The sequence below is a fragment of the Aquarana catesbeiana genome, linkage group LG02 (genome assembly GCF_042186555.1).
Source record: "Aquarana catesbeiana isolate 2022-GZ linkage group LG02, ASM4218655v1, whole genome shotgun sequence".
In the NCBI taxonomy this organism is placed as follows: Eukaryota; Metazoa; Chordata; class Amphibia; order Anura; family Ranidae; genus Aquarana; species Aquarana catesbeiana.
In genome coordinates, this window is record NC_133325.1 from 679,458,650 (window position 1) to 679,479,876 (window position 21,227).

At 42.0% G+C, this 21,227-nt stretch overlaps 1 protein-coding gene across 1 annotated transcript in view; it reads left to right on the plus strand.

Moving 5' to 3' along the window:
* The window catches only part of WSCD1 (WSC domain containing 1), a 348,299-nt gene that overhangs the window by 283,504 nt on the left and 43,568 nt on the right, over positions 1-21,227 (plus strand). The gene's annotated exons all lie outside the window — the stretch shown is intronic.

The window sequence follows — 21,227 nt, forward strand, 5'->3', positions numbered from 1 at the left end:
AAAACACTGAAATTTGCTCAGTTGCAGAATTGTCGCTGTCATTACTTTCAGCGTTTGATGACGAATTTCCCTACAAATCACTATCGCTCAATTCTGCAAGTGATTCTAATTTATTATCACTGTTTTCTAGCTGGTCTAAAACCACTTTTGATGTAAAGGGACGGTTTTGGTTGCTATGGACAAGTTTCCAGGCAGAAAATACAGTGATTATGATATAAAACTGCATGCAGGGCACTGGACAGACCACTAGGGACAAAAGGGATGTGAAATAAATTGATAAAGTAATGTAATCTGTAATATTACAGTGTACTGTATATGTATTGTGTGTTTTACTTTTTGAATTTGGCGCCGTTCTCCGTCCCCGTGCGTCGCAACGCTTGCAGGGAACGGAGCTCGGCTCTGTGATAGATCGAGCGGAGGACGGCTCACTCACACAGCGGGGAGACATTGCAGGATCCTGGGGACAAGGTAAGTAACATGTACCTGGATCCTGAAATGCGATCCCGAGTGTGGCTCGGGGTCACCGCTTTTGGTATTGAAATTCCACCCCGAGCCACACTCGAGAATACCGCCAGAGGGGTTAAAGCCTATCTCTAGGCATGAAAACCTCTTATCAGTGATTAGCTGGAGGTTTTCAGCTTTAAGGCCCCTTTAACACTTGTGCAACTTTTCCTGTGACTTTGGACATCAGAGTAACATGACAAGTCATACCCCATGATTTCCAATAAAAAACATTCATATCTGTGCGACTTCAAGTCCCACTGACTTACAAGGTAGTCCCTGTACTACTTTGGTCCGGCTTTGATGTGAGTTGAGGTCCATAGACCAGGCATTCCCTGAACTCCCGGCAAAATAGGCATGACTTTCAAGTCACGACAGTGTGAAAGGGGCCTTAACATCAATGAAAAACTGCTGTTTAGAGAGTTCAATAACTCGGTCTCAGATTAAACCAAACTCCCTCATCAGAGGAGTGACTAACGTTCTTATTTGTATGGTTCCATGCTAATTTTTTATTAGACTAGAGAGATTTGATAGATTAGGAAAGTAAATAGCTTCTGCTGCACATCAAAAACATAATACATGTATGACTGTTTAAAAACATAACAGCTAAAAGCAAAATTACCAGTTCAGTCAATAATGGGAGAATTGGTCTGCCAATTCTTTGGTCTGCATCTGCCAAATTTTCTTCACTAAATCAGGCCATGATCTTTTGTCTATATGGCAGCTGCAGACAATCCTATGTGACAGATTTCATGGGAGAAAGTAATTGGACACGTTTGAAAACCTACTTCGATCGCAATTTTTTTTATACTATTAAACCTAGTATGCAATAGCATTTTTTTTCTTTCAACACAGCAGGCTGAGTGAAAAAAACTGGAGGAGACCCTTACTAAAAATACGATGTTAGTACAGCGATCTCCCCCACTGAGCTATTATGTTCTGACAGGAGGATGCCCCCCCCAAAACACACCAGTCAGCACTCTCAGCCTTTTTCGGTCATGCCCCACTTCGTCAGAATCCGGACTTTCAGACGGCTCCGTCTGATCGGCTGCCGTACACATGGCCAAATGTTCGGGTATGTCGATGCCGCCCGATATTTGGCCCATGTGTACGCCCCTTTAGGTGGACCCTGAAATAATCTGCAGAATGGTGTCTCCCCCTTTGAATTGTTTTGATGACTCTGGCCATTTTAAGCAAAGAAGCCATGGGGTTTATTTACTAAAGCTGTAGGGTGCAAAATCAGGCTCACTTCTGCATAGGAACCAATCAGCTTCCAGGTTTTATTGGCAAAGCTTAACTGAACAAGCTGAGGTTAAAAGCTGATTTGTTCCTATGCAGAAGTGAGCCTAATTTTGCACTCTGCAGCTTTAGTAAATAAACCCCCATGTCAACTATACTTTAACCACTTCAGCCCCGGAAGGATTTACCCCCTTCCTGACCAGAGCACTTTTTACAATTTGGCACTGCGTCGCTTTAACTGCTAATTGCGCGGTCATGCAATGCTGTACCCAAACAAAATTTGCGTCCTTTTCTTCCCACAAATAGAGCTTTCTTTTGATGGTATTTGATCACCTCTGCGGTTTTTATTTTTTGCGCTATAAACGGAAAATTTTGAAAAAAATGATATTTTCTACTTTTTGCTATAAAAAAAATCCAATAAACTCAATTCTAGTCATACATTTAGGCCAAAATGTATTCGGCCACATGTCTTTGGTAAAAAAAAATGTCAATAAGCGTATATTTATTGGTTTGCGCAAAAGTTATAGCGTTTACAAACTAGGGTACATTTTCTGGAATTTACACAGCTTTTAGTTTATGACTGCCTATGTAATTTCTTGAGGTGCTAAAATTTGCAGGGCAGTACAAACCCCCCAAATGACCCCATTTTGGAAAGTAGACACCCCAAGGAAATTGCTGAGAGGCATATTGAGCCCATTGAATATTTTTTTTTTTTGTCCCAAGTGATTGAATAATGACAAAAAAAAAATGCCATGGGCATATGTGGAATTGCACCCCAAAATACATTCAGCTGCTTCTCCTGAGTATGGGGATACCACATGTGTGGGACTTTTTGGGAGCCTAGCCGCATACGGGGCCCCGAAAACCAATCACCACCTTCAGGATTTCTAAGGGCGTAAATTTTTGATTTCACTCCTCACTACCTATCACAGTTTTGAAGGCCATAAAATGCCCAGATGGCAACCCCCCCCCAAATGACCCCATTTTGGAAAGTAGACACCCCAAGCTATTTGCTGAGAGGCATGTTGAGTCCATGGAATGTATATTGTGACACAAGTTGCGGGAAAGTGACATTTTTTTTTTTTTTTTTGCCATGGGCATATGTGGAATTGCACCCCAAATTTCATTTAGCTGCTTCTCCTGAGTATGGGGATACCACATGTGTGGGACTTTTTGGGAGCCTAGCCGCGTACGGGACTTTTTTTTTTTGTAATTTTTTTTACAAAATTTACAAATTTGTATTGTATTTTGGAGATACCAGGGGTTTCATTTCTCTTAATTTTAGTGATAACATTAGTAATTATGATTCAAAACGTGGATTTAAAGTGTGTCCAAACCCAAAAGCAAATACTGTATATGTGGGCTAAACTAATAAAAAATTGTACTGCTCTAATGCTCCAGAAGGTGAGTCCTGTAGCTGGCATACAATAATTGGACTACAAAAAAATGGTGTCTGGCTGTACACAGGATGAGAAAACCGTAAAGCTGAAATATTAAAAGATGATGAGAATCAGCTTCAGCTCGGTTCTCTACCCATAGGAGAACCCCCCCCCCCAAAAGCATGTCACTCATATGGAGCTTAATCATAGAGGCCTCTATGATTAAGCCCCACATGGGCAAAGTGCATTATGGGGGGTTTCTTATATGGGTGGAAAACAAAGCTGCAGCCAATTCTCATCATCTTTTACTATTTCAGTTTTGAAGTCTGCTGATCCTGTGTGTGACCAGGCACCATTTTCTTGTAGTCCGAATATTGTATATATTGCATTAGCAATCCTTCGCTGTGATGGCTGCATTTGTTTCCTTTTTAGTGCAGGTTTAAATCATGCATAAATGCAGTCCGAGTTCCTGTGTGATTTCTGTGCCAATTAGTGCCATTCATGTGCAACCTGCATTTGGTGTGCCATTAGGAGTACATTGACACCCAAAGCATCACACACACACACCCAGAGTGTTTGAATGCGATGCGGGAAATGTGCACAAAACACAGGTTTCCCACACTGCGTTCTTGTGTGAATGGGCCCTTAGGCTTTTTTCCCTTGATTTTTCACCTGTGGATCCAGCCAGTAAATCTGTTATTTTTCAACTTCCTTTAACAGACCAAGCTGTTTTGTAAATGTGGTAAATTAGAGGTTTGAGACAAACCATTTAACACTGGAAAGGTTGCTTACAATGGTCAGCTTTTATTAATTTATGTAAAACCTTTATCCTAAAAGGAAAAAAACAAACACACTGTTGCTGTAACTGCTTAAAAAATGTTAGCTGGAGTTCAGCTTTCATTTATTAGACAAGTTCATCCAATTCTTCTAACTCATCTAACTATCCCTAAATTGGCAATGCGGGTGTCCAAAGGTGTCTCTATCCAGACTGGCTGGCTGGATCACCAGGTGAAGATAAAGGGAAACAAGCTGAAAATAAGAATACCAACCCAGCCACCACATTTAGGAAACAGAAAGCTGCAATATATTATATTCTATTTGTGGATTTTATACCGTTTTAAAAAAGGAACTGGCTGAAACTTATTTTAGCGCTGCAATTGGCATTGTAAGTATACTACATTAAACAATATGCTAAGACATAACTGTTATCGATCCACTGGGCTACACAGATGATTATCATGCATACAAATGTGAACCAATGTACTTTACATGCTAGGGCTGCTTCTGATTGATGTAATATATAAACCTCCACTTTAGGGCTTGCATCAACAAGCTTTTGTTCACTTCAAACTAGTTTTGTATTCCTATTCAAGTCAATGCAAATGCAAAACCAATCAGATCAAATGCAGGTCACAAGGAGGTCAACTGCAGATAAAATGCATCAGTTAATGAGTTCTGAATGATCTCAGAAACATGTCGAACTGTTCCCAAACTGACGTCATCATCATAAGCCAAAAGGCCATTGACCCAGGTTCTCAGATTAGTGCTGCCCATATAACCTGTATGATAGGAAGTGCTCACTGTCCTCTCCTATATTTTGCTGTTTTTCTTATGGAAGGGCTATATAATGATTGCATACATTTTTTTCATGAATTCTGATTTTGATTTACTGTCCAAGTACACAGATGTTGCTTTAGGCCATGGGGCTCTTGAGTTTTATGAAGAGCTATTGCTTTATTTAACATGTTTTTGCAATTGTGCAATTTATAAAAAAATATAAAAACGAAGGAACACTATCATCATTTAAATGTTGCAAAGAAAATAACAGAATATGTAAAAAGGAAATCAAGGACGCAAAAATTCAAAATGAATGACAGATTACAAAAGAAAGTAGGACAAACCCAAAAAAATTATTCAAATATATTAATAGTATAAAGGTCAGGTCTGAGCATGAAGGCCCTTTACAAAATAATCTAGAGTGGGTGACTGGGGACAAAGAGAAGACAAATTTATTAAATAATTTCTTCAGCTCTGTGTATACAAAGGAGCATGGAGGAGCTCAAGTCCATAATGGGGTAGTATTGGCACAACCCCAAATGATCCACAATGGCTCAAAACTGATATGGTCCAGAAATATTTAGACAGAATAAAGGTGGATAAAACACCTGGATCAGATGACATCCACCCAGGGATCCTAAAAGAATTTAGCTCTGTCATTTCAAAGTCATTGTATCTAATTTTTAGGGACTCATTAATGACTGGAATAGTACCACTGGATTGGCCAATGTGGAGCCTATATTTAAAAAGGGAACAAAGTCTTTAGCAATAAAATATAGACCTGTTCGTTTAACGTCTATAGTTGGGAAGATACTGGAGAGTTTAATAAAAGACCACATAGATGAGTTTTTGCTGGAAAAAATATTTTAAGCAACAGACAGCATGGGTGCATGAAAAAATTTCTTTCTATGAAGAGGTAAGTAAAACCTTGCACAGAGGGGTGGCTGTGGATGTGGTATATTTGGATTTTGCAAAAGCGTTCAATACAGTTCCCCACACACGGGTAATGTGTAAGGTAAAGTCTACAGGCTTGGAAAGATCAGTTTGTAAATGGATAGAAAACTGGCTAAAAGACCGAATTCAAAGAGTAGTGGTTAATGACTCTAATGCCCTGTACACACGGTCGGATTTTCCGATGGAAAATGTGTGATAGGACCTCGTCGTCGGAAATTCTGACCGTGTGTAGGCTCTATCACACATTTTCCATCGGATTTTCCGACACACAAAGTTTGAGAGCAGGATATAAAATTTTTCGACAACAAAATCCGTTGTCGGAAATTCCGATCGTATGTACACAAATCCGACGGACAAAGTGCCACGCATGCTCAGAATAAATAAAGAGATGAAAGCTATTGGCTACTGCCCCGTTTATAGTCCTGACGTACGTGTTTTACGTCACCGCGTTTAGAACAATCGGATTTTCCAACAACTTTGTGTGACCGTGTGTATGCAAGACAAGTTTGAGCCAACATCCGTCGGAAAAAATCCTAGGATTTAGTTGTCGGAATGTCCGAACAAAGTCCGACCGTGTGTAAGGGGCATTACTCTGAATGGTCTAAGGTTATCCGGTGTTGTACCCCAAGGTTCAGTGTTGGCACCCTAACTTTTTTGTATCTTTATAAATGATATAGGGTCTGGGATTAAAAGTACCATTTCTTTGTAGATGACACCAAACAAAGGCAGTGGAATAACGTCCTTACAGGATGTCGCCAACTTACAAGCCAACCTCAATGCACTGTTTAATTGGGCGACTATGTGGCCGATGAGGTTTAATGTAGATAAATGTAAAGTTTTGCACTTGGGGGCTAAGAATATGAATGCATCAGACATACTAGGGGGAGTACAACTGGGGGGATACGTAGTGGAAAAGGATCTGGGGTGTTTGGTAGATTATAAGCTCAAAAATAGCATGCAATGCCAAGCTGCGGTTTCCAAAACGAGCAAAATCCTTTCTTGTATTAGGGTATGGAATCCAGAGAGAGAGATATAATTTTGGCCCTGTACAAATCATTAGTAAGACCTCATATGGAATATGCAGTTCAGTTTTGGGCACCAGTTCTCATAAAGGATATCGGGGAACTGGAGAAAGTACAGAGAAGGGCAACCAAACTGATAAAAGACATGGAGGAGCTCAGCTATGAGGAAAGATTAGAGGCAATGAATTTATTCTCTCTTGAGAAGAGGCGATTAAGGGGGGATGTGATCAACATGTAGAAATATATAAGGGGTCCATATAGTGAACTTAGTGTTGAGTTATTCACTTACAGTCAACACAGAGGACAAGGGGGCACTCTTTACGCCTAGAGGAAAAGAGATTTCATCTCCAAATATGGAAAGGTTTCTTCACAGAGCTGTGAAAATGTGGAATATACTCCCTCCAGAGGTGGTTCTGGCCAGCTCAGTAGACGTTAAGAAAGGCCTGGATTCTTTCCTAAATGTACATTATATAATTAGGTACTGACATTTATAGGTAAAGGTGATCCAGGGAAAATCTGATTGCCTCTCTGATTGCCTCTCTGTTCCCTGCTGTAGCAAATTGGATCATGCTTTGCTGGGGTTTTTTCGCCTTCCTCTGGATCAACTGTGGGTATAGGATTGTGTATATGGGATTGTATGATGATATATATTTTTTTTTGGACTTTTTTCAACCTGACTAACTATGTATGTAACTATGTAACCACCATTTTATTGCAAATACTACTACAACTCTATTCATTTGGATTGTGTGTGCTTGCTCCTTTCATTTTAGGATTTTATATGCCTTTTATTCTAGGTTTCATATTTTTTTATTTATGGTTGTTTATATATAGTTGTATGCTTCTTCTTTGTTTTACAATGTGTGTTTTATTTATTTAGTATGTTTGGTTTTTTTTTTTTTTTGTTTTTTTTAACTGAATATAGACTTAAGTGGAGTAATCAATGTTCCAGTAGTATAGGTTGAATATCAACAAAACCATAAATGAGGGTGGTACTTTGGAAATGATTTGGAAAAATATTGATAATAAATATAAAAATAATAACATATTTCTGCAGCTGCTACTGCTGGCATACTACTATGCATAATTACCTCTATACTTGCTCCTGATCATTGTAGCTGACATTTTTAGAAAGTCTTTGTCGTTATTATGTTCTTCATGCCAGATGCCAGATGCCAGATGCTGCAGGCTGTTAGCTGGACACCAGAAGCATAAGATATTTGTTTTATTGTATTGTTTATCAGTATTCATGAATTAATATTAAGTACTGGTATGAAAAGAAGACCACATTCACAGGCACACGTCAAAGTCAACATGTTAGTAGATCAGTTTGGAATATACTGTATTTTTTGGTGTCAAAGTGACCCTTTTGGAAGATATTTAAAGAAGAGTAATTTAATTCAAGTCTGAGACACGCTGAAACAGGCCTAGTGTGTAATATCTGCGTGGTAATTTCCACTCTTCTAGTTTATAAATGAGATGTTCCGGGAAAATAAAGGAAAGGGATTAGAACATTACATGGAGAGACAGTGCAAGACACCTCAACATGTTTTTCTCTTTACAAAATCATTTTTAATGAAAAGGCAAAATTGACAGTATAAAGGATGTTTGTAAATGCACAAATATCAAATGGAGGCTTCACGTTGTAACTATCTGCATCATGCATTCAACATAGAACCATATTAGAAGACAGAAATCAAAAAGATACATATCAAGTGGGAACTGTGATAAAGGGAAGGTATATTTTTATATTGTGTGTACAGCAACAATGAATGTCTGCAGTTAAGAAAAAGGAATAAAAGCCCAACTCAGAGCTATGGGCATCTTTCCAAATCAACCCCCCTCCCCCTTTGTACTTCCCAATGTTTATTTCTTGCATTTTTTTATACTTCCTTTTTAAGATTCAAGCTGATCACATGACACCGAAGAGTCCTCTTCATCTTCATTTCTTTTTCAGGCTGAGGGTCTGATTTATGAAGCATTTGCGCCATGACTTGCAGTGCACGCCGATGCGCAAATGACATTTTCGTATTTACAGAGCATTTGCGCCGGTAACACAGCGCGATCCCCCATTTACAATTCTCTTTCCGGCGCACGGGAAGAGATGATCTGTACGCCACTATAGACCTGGTGCATGGCATCTTTAACTTCAAATTTAAACAAGCTGGAAGTGCCAATAATATGGGGGTGATGTGGGGTGATGTGGGGAAGTGTAGTACTAACTGCCCAAGTCACAAATATGGCCAAAATAGAATGAGAAAGTGACTTTCTCTGAACAAGCCTGCAGGGCCGGCAAATACATTTAAACTGCGGGAGGTGAATTTATGCACTGCGTATGCTCAAACGGCATTTGCGCTTGTTCAAATACTTTGGTTCACTGCACCGGCAAAATATCAGTAAATGTCAGGCAACGTAAAAGCATTTGCATAGGTTGAACAGGTGCACCTCTAGACTTTTTTTTTTTTTTTTTTAACGCTGGTTCACTTCATGCGGCTATAATGAAATGTCGGTCCGGCAAAACACATAAAAGTTCATTGATAAAAACAGCATTAAGAAAACAAACAAAATTCAGAAAAAAAAATGTGTGGGGTTCTCCCAAAATTCAATACCAGACCCTTCAGGTCTGGTATGGATATTAAGGGGAACCCCACGCCAAAAATAAAAAAAAAAATGGCGTGGGGTGCCCCTCAAAATCCATACCAGGCCCTTCAGGTCTGGCATGGATTTTAAGGGGAACCCCACACCAAAATTAAAAAAAAAAATGGTGTGGGGTTCCCCTAAAAATCCATACCAGACCCTTATCCTAGCACGCAACCTGGCAGGCCGCAGGAAAAGAGGGGGGGCGAGAGAGCCCCCCCTCCTGAACTGTACCAGGCCACATGCCCTCAACATTGGGAGGGTGCTTTGGGGTCCCCCGCAAAGCACCTTGTCCCCATGTTGATGGGGACAAGGGCCTCATCCCCACAACCCTTGGCCGGTGGTTGTGGGGGTCTGCGGGCGGGGGGCTTATCGGAATCTGGAAGCCCCCTTTAAAAAACTAAAAAATAGGGAATGGTGCTGTTATAAAAATAGTAAATATGTATGAGTACAATGACTAATCTTTCCTGTCCTGTTAAGGATATAAAGTGGCAGGTGATAGATATGTGCAAAAAAACTATGAACAATATGCGTATGATAGTTAGAGTTCAATCACTGTACTCAAATATGTGAGTGAAAAACACACAAAAAAAAAAAAAAAACAAGTGACATATGCTTATAAGTCTCATTGATATTGATCCTTTACAGTAAAAGTCTAAAGTGGCAAGTGCAAAAGTATAATAAATATGTGTAAAAATTATATTATATAAATCAATGTGCAATTAAAAAATATATGTAAATCCATGTGCAATTGAAAAAACAGCAATGGTTCAATTAATCAGCCAGCTGTGTATTGTGTAAAGACATATATAATGTGTTAATCTAGTAAAAACAAAATTAGAATGTCCATAAAGGTGACGTAGTGTTCCATCCAATATGTTTGAAATCCTCTTTTGCAATGGGATATAGGTGAAAAATGCAGAAATTGGTGACAATGTTCCCCGTATGTGTTTGCACTCACCGGAGCGCCCTACCCCTGCAGGGGTGTGAGCGTAAAGTGTTGGTCCCAAGGTGCTGATGTTCTTCCAGCTCCCAGCAACACGGCTCAGGGTCATCCATCGACAGGGAAGGAGGGAGGGGGGAAAAACTCCACTATCTCCTGATTTAATGAAGTTCCCGGCCAGGCATCCACATGGTGTATTTCATAAAAAAGAAAAAGTAGTCCACATAGCGTAACTCTGTCTCATTCGTTTATTAGAAGTAAAAGAAGTATCCAAGGAATAGACTTTAAAAGTTTAAGGGGAGAGGGAGCTCGCAGGCTCTCGTACTCTCCAAACGACGCGGGGAAGCAACACTACCCTGAATCGCCGATTGCATTCCACTGGTCGTATATTCGGAACCACGATATTCGGATATGACGTAATGCGTTTCAAGATAGTCCCACCTTATGCGTTTCATCACATGGACTTCAGGCGCTGGGTATAATCATCACTGCAGCCAATCCCTCGCCAAGTGCTACAAACGAGCAGTAAGCGGGTCCAATCAGAATATGCCAAATAGATCACCAGGGGAATGTGAACCTGAATAACATTATTCAACTAGCGCCATCTGAATTAAAGAAAGAGTATCCCCACATAAAGGTCTAATACCAACCCTCCTTAGGCGCCATCTAGTGGTATAGGTTGAAAAAAGTGTTTATATGAAATGGCAGTGATGAAAAAACCTGGTGCAATCCAGATATTACCTTGTAAAATTATATAACATAATGAAAAATAAATAAAATAAAGATGGATATATACCAGTATTAATAAATATAGACATATTATGGGGAAAATATATTCTAATATGCCAAAAAATCCCAAGAGAATATATCAAGGATAAGTAAATAAAAAATGATAAAAATAAATATAAAAATAAAAATAAAATATGAAAATTAAAATTAAAATAAAAATAAGAAAATAAATAAAAATAAAATAAAATAAAACAAAACAAAAATAAAATAAAGATAAAAAAATATAAAAAAATAATAAAAATAAAAATAAAATAAAATAAAAAGGAAGATATCGGAAAGAAGCAAATTCCTATCCCTATTATAATAAATATCTATAGGGGATATAGTAACAGCTCACACTGTATATAAGAGTGAATGGATGAGGAGTAAAGAAACCAGTATGAGGAAAAAGTAACTTACTTTATGTGTGCTATATTGAAATATATCCAAAATTGTGTAAAAAATTAAAAAAATGAGCACATGAACCCTTACTTCCAACTGCAGATAAAAACCTCATTATTAAAAATTAGATAAAAAACAATTAAGATCAATGTCCACATTCAACCCTCTGGTTACCAGACTCCCTAGGCGGTATATCCACTTAGTTTCGTTCTGGGACACTTTTATTCTTTTATTTCCACCCCTCCAGTAATCACTAATCAAATCTATACCATAAAAAATGAATCCTGTGGGATCTCTGTTGTGGAACTCACAAAATGCCTGGAAAGAATATGTTTTGGGAAACCTTTTTTAATATTATTTATATGTTCTCTAATTCTGACATAAAGAGGGCTAGTGGTTCTTCCCACATACTGTAATCGGCAGGGACGTTTGATCACATATGTGACGTGAGTACTGCCACAAGTGATCAATTCCTTAATTTGATACTCTTTTCCAGACCTAGATTTGAAAGATATCTTTTTCCTTGGCTGTTTTTTCTCACACGGCAGGGTAGGCATTTTTGGCATCTGTAAAAACCTTTCATCTGGGGGAACAGTTTTATAGTTTTAGGTGGGTTGACCACATTGTGTACCAGCTGGTTTCTCAAGTTAGGAACTTAAAAAAAAAAAAAACATTTGGCTAAGTATGACCGCGCAATTGTCATTCAAAATGGATCAGTGCTGAAAATTGGTCAGGACAGCAGGGGGGTTTAAGTGCCCAGTAAGCAAGTGGTTAATTTCCATGCCAAATATGGATTTCTGTAATAAAGATGTGTGCCCGCTGTGTATACAGCATGTGCATAAGCAAGTCGCACACATATGAACGGTGCTCATTGTAAATCATGGGGTACAACTTGTGATGCAACTTTTCAGTCCCAAATGGCCTTAGGCTCTCTTTCCACTACTGCGAGTTGTTGTGCAACTTGACACGTGTGAAGTCGTAGGACAAGTCAAAACACATGTATTTCAATGTTCCCCCGTTCTAATTGGTGCAACTCCAAAAAAAGTTCTTGCACTACTTTGTTCCAACTTCATTGCGACTTTTTCTCAGATGTTTTGAATTAGTCGCATGACACGGCATTAAGGCTCGGTTTCCACTATTGCAAGTTGCGTGTTTTTTTCCACGAGTTTCCCACAACTTTTTGCCAAAACTTGAAGCAATGCCTCTGTATTTTTGAGGTCTATGGACCACAAGTCGCATCAAAGTGGGACCAAAGTAGTGCAGGGACTACTTTGAAGTTTCTGCGACTTGAAGTCGCACACATATGAACGGTACTCATTGTAAATCATGGGGTAGAACTTGTGATGCAACTTTTCAGTCCCTATTGGCATGACAAGTTGCAATAGTGGAAAACAAGCCGAAAAAGCACATTGTAAATCACGCAACTTTGGGGTTCGAAATAGTGGAAAGAGAGCATTAGGCTAAAGCGATAATAGGAAGATGCACTGTAAGAATTACTTCTTATTGTAGAAAATCAAACAGGCTCTTGCACTGAATCTAATTTATGGAAGATCTAACTGATTGGCCAGTGTATGGTGACCTTTAAAGATATGAAAACTTTAATTTCTGGTGTTTAAGCCTCATACACACAATGGGACTTTGTACCCCATGTACGGAGCCTGCTCTGCTCAGCGGGGGATTGCTCCGTCGATCCCCACTGGGCAGGCAGATGACAGGTCTGTCTCTGCACACTGTGCAGGGACAGACCTGTCAGAGTGCCGCTCTCCTCTATGGGGGATCGGATGATAACGGACTGTAGAGTCTGTCGTCACCCAATCCGATCCGCACATGGGTGGAAAAATAGGTTTTTCCTCCGTTACACTTTTTAGGATTGGAGTGGGTCGGATGTCAGCGGACATGTCACCACTGACATCTGGCCCTCCATAGAGGTCTATGGAGTGTCCGTTCAGGTCCGAGGCGGACCTGAAAGGTCTGTCCATGTGAGGGGAGCCTTAGGCCCCTTTCACACTGGGGCGGTGCGGGCGGCAGCGGTAAAACGGCGCTATTTTTTGCGCTGCTTTACCAGCGGTATTCGGCCGCTAGCGGTTTCAACCTCGCTAGCGGCCGAAAAGGGGTTAAATCCGCACGCAAAATGCTACCACATCGGCGTTTTGCCGGCGGTATAGCCGCACTGTCCCATTGATTTCCCATTGATCCCATTGATGGGCAGGAGCGGTTTAAACACCACTCCAAAGATGCTGCTAGCAGGACTTTTTTTCGGCCCCTTTCACACTGGGACGTTTTTAGGCGCTACGGCACTAAAAATAGCGCCTGAAAAACGCCCTAAAGAAGTGGCTCCATTCACTCCAGTGAAGGCTTTCACACTGGAGCAGTGCGCTGGCAGGGCGTCACAAAAAGTCCAGCTAGCAGCTTCTTTGGAGCGGTGAACTCACTGCTCCTCCCCATTAGAATCAATGGGGCATCGCTGTAATACCGCCGGCAAAATGCCGATCCAGCGGCGTTTTGCGGGCGGATTTAACCCCTTTTCGGCCGCTAGCAGAGGGGTTAAAACCGCCCCGTGGGGGGTTAAAACCGCCCCGCTAGCAGCCGAATAACGCCGCTAAAACGACAGTAAAGCGGAGCTAAAAATAGCGACGCTTTACTGCAGATGCCCCCCCGCCCCAGTGTGAAAGGGGCCTTAGGCTCTATTCACACTAATGCGTTTTTTGATGCATTTTGCATTTTGCAGAAATGCATGGGAATTTTTTAACATGGGTTCCTATGGAACATGTTCACATCAATGCATTTTTGTGCCTCTGCGTTTTTGGAAAGGGTCGGGGACTTTTTCCCCGCAAAATGCAGCGTTTTGCTTGTAATCGATTTCAATGGACCTGCAAGTACTGCATTTTTACCGCAATTTGCATTTTTTAATTTCTTTTTTTTTACACTGTATATAGCTGGTTGCTAAGAAGGGGACCGGGAAGCCGGCCGCCGTGTCCTTAACAACCTATGAGTCATCAGCTGTCAGCTGACTTCCCGCTCAATGTAGAAAAAAAAAATGCCGGCTTAAAAAAAAAAATTGTAAAAAAAACAGCGTGGGGTCCCCCCCAGGTACATACCAGGCCCTTGGGTCTAGTATGGATCCGAAGGGGACTCCCATGCCAAAATTTTTAAAAAAATGGCGTTGGGGTCCCCCCAAAATCCATACCAGAACCTTATCCGCACGCAGCCCGGCAGGTCAGGAAAGGGAGGGGACAAGCGCATGCCCCCCCTCCTGAACCATACAAGGCCGCATGCCCACAACATGGGGGATGGGTGCTTTGGGGCAGCGGGGGCTCTGCCCCCCCACCCCAAAGCACCTTGCCCCCATGTTTATGGGGACAAGGGCCTCTTCCCGACAACCCTTGCCCGGTGGTTGTCGGGGTTTGCGGGTGGGGGGCTTATCGGAATCTGGAAGCCCCCTTTAATAAGGGGGCCCCCAGATCCCGGCCCCCCCATGTGAATGAGTATGGGGTACATTGTACCCCTACCCATTCACCTGTAAAAAAAGTAGCATAGTGTAAAAAATACAGTAGACAGTTTTTGACAAGTCTTTTATTACAAATCTTCTCAGCTTCTTCCTCCGGACTTCCTCCATCTTCTCCCGCATCTTCATCCTCCGCGCTTCTCCTTCTCCCCCTGCTTCTTCTTCCGCTCTTCTTCTATCTTCTTTGTCCGGTGTTCTTCTTTCTCCGCTCCCGTCGACAACCTTCCTCCGATGCTGCGTCCCGCTGATCTGTCAGGGCCGATGTCCCGCATTTCTTAAATAACGATGGGGGCGTGGCAATCGGATTACATCATCAGAATGCCACACCCCCTTGTGAGGTCACATACCCATCATGCCCGGGCTGTAATGTCATAAGGGGGCGGGGTCAACGGATGACATCACCCAGTGATCCCATCCCATGCCTATATAAGTCATTGGGCATGGCGCACACAGCATTACAGCGGGAGACAGCTACGAGTCAACATTGGAAGAAGAGAAGAGGGGAGAAGACAACGAAGACCTGGCAAGAGCTAGCAAAAGAGCAGGCAAAAGAGCAGAAGAACCTGGCACAAGGCACAGGACAACTGGAGAAGAACCGGAGAGCGTGGAGAAGAGAGTGGAGAAGTCAGAAGAGACCCCCGGAGCTGCATATTAAATACTTGTCAAAAACTGTCTACTGTATTTTTTAAAACTACATTATTTTTATCCAGGTGAATGGGTAGGGGTACAATGTACCCCATACTCATTCACATAGGGAGGCGGGATCTGGGGGCCCCCTTGTTAAAAGGGGCTTCCAGATTCTGATAAGCCCCCCGCCCGCAGACCCCGACAACCACCAGACAAGGGTTGTTGGGAAGAGGCCTCAAAGCACCCATCCCCCATGTTGAGGGCATGCGGCTTGGTATGGTTCAGGAGGGGGGGCGCTCGCTCGTCCCCTCCATTTCCTGACCTGCCAGGCTGCGTGCTCAGATAAGGGTCTGGTATGGATTTTGGGGGGACCCCCGCGCCATTTCAAAAAAAATTTTGGCATGGGGGTCCCCTCCGAATCCATACTAGACCCAAGGGCCTGGTATGGACCTGGAGGGACCCCTCGCTGTTTTTTTTCAAGATTTTTTTTTTTAGCCGGCCTTTTTTTTTTTTTTTACATTAAGTGGGAAGTCAGCTGACAGCTGTTGACTCAACAGCGACTCGACAACCAACGGCCAGGGTTGTCGGGATGAGGCCCTTGTCCTCATCAACATGGGGACAAGGTGCTTTGGAGTGGGGGGGCCGCAGCGCGCTCCTCTATCCCAAAGCACCCATCCCCCATGTTGAGGGCATGCGGCCTGGTACGGTTCAGGAGGGGGGGGTGCTCGCTCTTCCCCACCCCCTTTCCTGACCAACCGGGCTGCGTGCTCGGATAAGGGTCTGGTATGGATTTGGGGGGACCCCCACACCCTTTTTTTGGCGTAGGGGGTTCCCCTTAATATCCATACCAGACCGAAGGGCCTGGCATGCACCCGAAGGGGGAACCCATGCATTTTTTCTTGCGCTGCTTTAATAGGAAGATGTATTTTTCCTATTGCAGCGAGTGCGAGATGTACCTCGCCGAGAACCAGTGCGATCCTATCGCGCTGGAAACATTCTCGCGTGCAGGTACTCCTGTGTGTGTGCTGGTTCACACGCTGGATTAAGGATCTATCCAGTGCACCAATTAAGGTCTGAACCAGCGCAGTGCATTCATCTTAGTAAATAACCCCCTGAGTGTTTCCCACTAATGCAGATAGCAGAGATGATGTGATAACATCACCACTGTGTGAAGGGCGCTATGATTACGCATTGAGTTGGCATTTTCTGCCCTGCACTCACAATATACCCTCAATGTTGCCTGAATGTGGAGGGCTGCTTGAGTGAAACTGGGTCCTGTTCATCCCTGAAGACTGAAAACATCTAGTGGCAGAGATAATGCATTGGACAGCTCTGAATTGAAGACAGTCATCGAAAAAAGGCAGCTGGCAACTCCATAGTCCTCAAGTATTTTATTTTGCCTTACCAGTGAGTACACAGACAGGGGCAGATGCGCCGAAACGCATTGTGCCGTGGGTGAAAGGAAACCACAGCTTAGGCAGATTGTGACTTCCAGTTTTTACCTAAACTCCACTGCTCTGAGAGATGCATCATTTTGTTTGAAGGTGAATTTTGCAGCCTGAGCTATTTTTGTTTTTTCCTGGGGGGACCCTTTTAAAAAAAAAATGGTCAAGTATTGGGCTTTAAATATTGTAGGTAATGTACTATATGTATACTTTATGTACTCTGGACAGCCCAGTAATATTTGAAATATAGTTTGAAAAATATAACATGATTTTAGCATGAAACAAAAGATCTAATGCCGCGTACACACAATCGGACATTCCGACAACAAAACCATGGATTTTTTCCAAAGGATGTTAGCTCAAACTTTTCTTGCATACACACGGTCACACAAATGTTGTCGGAAATTCCAAACGTCAGGAACTCGGTGACGTACAAGATGTATGACAAACCAAGAAAAAGGTTCAATAGCCAATGCGGCTCCTTCTGCTTGATTCTGAGCATGCGCAAGCTTTTGTGCGACGGACTTGTGTACACACGATTGGACTTTCTGACAACAAGTGACATTGTCGGAAAATTTGAGAACCTGCTCTCAAACATTTGTGGTCAGAAATTCCGACAGAGCTAAAAATAGCCACTGATTACTGTATAAATGTCACTGGCAGGGAAGGGGTTAACACTAGGGGGTGATCAAGGGATTAAGTGTGTTCCCTAGGTGTGTTTCTAACTGTGGGGCTATGTGACTGACTGGGGGAGGAGACATATATCGTTGTTCCTACTTAGTAGGAACGAACGATCTGTCTCTACTCCCCTGACAGAACCGGGATTTGTGTGTTTGCACACACAGAGCCCGTTCTCCTGTCAGGAGTGATCGCGGGTGCCCGGCGGACATTGCTATAGCATCTTAAAGAGTCGACGTACAGCTACTACAATTTGTGCAACCGTGCCAACCTGCTGCAGTATAACTGTGGCAGCTGGTCGGCAAGCAGTTAAAAATAGTTCATAAATAAAAATATCCAAAAGGAAGATTTCCAATGCGTGACCAGGGTCTGTATTTTCACCACTTGTGCTGCCCGTCACCCTTCAATAGAAACAATGGAGGCTTACCAGAAAGCCTGCAACCGCCCTTACACAGGGGGGTCTAAACAGGCTTAGTAGAGCAACAGGAACGCTGCTAGGATCTCCCAGACCTCCTACACAGGTGACCGCTCAGCTTCAATGAAGATCATCCTCAATGGCGCACTTTCAGGGGACAATCGCCATACACCAATGGACGTGCTCTTCCACGGATCAGGCGTGAGCATCCAGTGGTTAACCCAAAAGAAGGAAATATACATATATATTTATTTATTTATTTTTCCTATACTATATACTATATCAGTGTTTCTCAACCCCAGTCCTCAAGGCGCACCAACAGGTCATGTTTTCAGGATTTCACTCAGATGAAACAGCTGTGTTAATTACTAAGGCAGTGAAACTGAATAAATCACCTGTGCAAAATAATGGAAAGCCTTAAAACATGACCTGTTGGGGCGCCTTGAGGACTGGAATTGAGAAACACTGCACTATATTATCAAAAGTATTGGGACGCCTGCCTTTACATGCACATAAACTTTAATGGCATCCCAGTCTTAGTCCATAGGGTTCAACATTGATTTGGCCCATCCTTTGCAGCTATAACAGCTTCAATTCTTCTGGGAAGGCTGTCCACAAGGTTTAGGAGTGTGTCTATGGGAATGTTTGACCATTCTTCCAGAACTGCATTTGTGAGGTCAGGCACTGATGTTGGAGAGAAGGCCTGGCTCGCAGTATGTGCACTCATCCAAAGGGTGTTCTATCGGGTTGAGGTCAGGACTCTGTGCAGGCCAGTCAAGTTCCTTCACCCCAAACTCACTCATCCACGTCTTTATGGACCTTGCTTTGTGCACTTGGACCATGAAATGGTCCAAAATGTCTTGGTATGCTGATGCCTTAGGTGTCCCTTCACTGGAACTAAGGGGCCAAGCCCAACCCTTGAAAAACAACCCCACACCATAATCCCCATTCACCAAATGATTTGGACCAGTGCACAAAGCAAGCGAGTTTGGGGTGCAGGAACTTGACTGGCCTGCACCTGACCTCAACTCAACAGAACACCTTGGGGATGAATTAGAGCACAAACTGCTAGCCAGGCCTTCTCTCCAACATCAGTGCCTGACCTCACAAATGCACTTCTGGAATAATTGTCAAACATTCCCATAGACATACTCCTAAACCTTGTGGATTGCCTTCCCAGAAGAATTGAAGCTCTTATAAATGCAAAGGGTGGGCCAACTCAATATTGAACCCTACGGACTTAGACTGGGATGCCATTAAAGTAAAGGCAGGCATATATATCTATATATACAGTGCCTGGAAAAAGTATTCATACCTCTTGAGATTTTCCACATTTTGTCATGTTACAACCAGAAACATAAATGTATTTTATTGGGATTTTATGTGATAAATCACAACAAAATAGCACATAATTATGAAGTGGAAGTAAAATGATAAATGGTTTTAAACATTTTGTACAGATAAATATGTGAAAGTGTGGCGTGCCTATGTATTCAGCCCCTGAGTCAATACTTTGTAGAACCAGCTTTCCGTGCGATTACAGCTGCAAGTATTTTTGGGTATGTCTCTACCAGCTTTGCACATCTAGAGAGTGACATTTTATTCTTCTTTGCAAAATAGCTCAAGCTCTAACAGATTGGATGGAAAGCGTCTGTGAACAGCAGTTTTCAAGTCTTGTCACAGATTCTCTATTGGATTTAGGTATGCATTTTTGACTGGGCCATTCTAACACATGAATATGCTTTGATCTAAACCATTCCATCGTAGCTCTGACTGTATGTTTAGGGTTGTTGTCCTGCTGGAAGGTGAACCTCCACCACAGTCTCCCCAGCCTAAGTCTTTTGCAGACGCTGATAGGTTTTCTTCTAGGATTGCACTGTATTTGGCTCCATCCATCTTCCCATAAACTCTGACCAGCTTCCCTGTCCCTGCTGAAGAAAAGCATCCCCACAACATAATGCTGCCACCACCATGTTTCACAGTGGGGATGGTGTGTTCAGGGTGATGTGCAGTGTTAGTTTTTTTACTACACATAGCATTTTGCTTTTAGGCCAAAAAGTTAAATTTTTGTCTCATCTGACCAGAGCACCTTCTTCCGCATGTTTGCTGTGTCCCCCACATGGCTTCTCTTAAACTGCAAATGGACTTCTTATGGCTTTCTTTAAACAATGGCTTTCTTCTTGCCACTCTTCCATAAAGGTCAGATTTGTGGAGTGCACGACTAATAGTTGTCCTGTGGACAGATTCTCCCATCTGGGCTGTGGATCTCTGCAGCTCCTCCAGAGAAACCATGGGTCTCTTGGCTGCTTCTTTGATTAATGCTCTCCTTCCCTGGCCTGTCAGTTTAGGTGGACGGCCATGTCTTGGTAGGTTTGCTGTTGTGCCATACGCTTTCCATTTTCAGATGATGGATTGAACAGTGTGATGTTCAAAGCTTGGGATATTTTCTTTTTAACCTAACCCTGCTTTAAACTTCTCTACAACTTTATCCCTGGCCTGTCTGGTGTGTTCCTTGGCTTTCTTGATGCTGTTTGTTCACTAAAGTTCTCTAACAAACCTCTGAGTGCTTCACAGAACAGCTGCATTTCTACTGAGAATAATTAACACACAGGTGGACTCTATTTACTAATTAGGTGACTTCTGAAGACAATTGGTTCCACTAGATTTCAGTTAGGAGTATCTGAGTAAAGGGGCCTGAATACAAATGCACGCCACACTTTTCAGAATTTATTTGTAAAAAAAATTGAAAACCATTTATCATTTTCCTTCCACTTCACAATTATATGCCATTTTGTGTTGGTCTATCACATAAAATCCCAATAAAATACATTTACATTTTTGGTTGTAACATGGTAAAATGTGGAAAATGTCAAGGGGTATGAATACTTTTTCAAGGCACTGTATGTATGTATGTATATATATATATATATATATATATATATATATATACAATTTTTACTGATACACGTTTGCACATTTGCACTTTTGTTATCAGTAAAAATTTGTACCTACTTTAGGTGCATATGTGTAAGGTTTAGGTTATGCTTGCTGGACTCTACGGGCAACAGCTTCTATGAGTCTACACAAAAGTAGCAAATACACATCAGAAGTAAACAAAAATATATAATAATATCATCAAACCATTGTAGTTATTT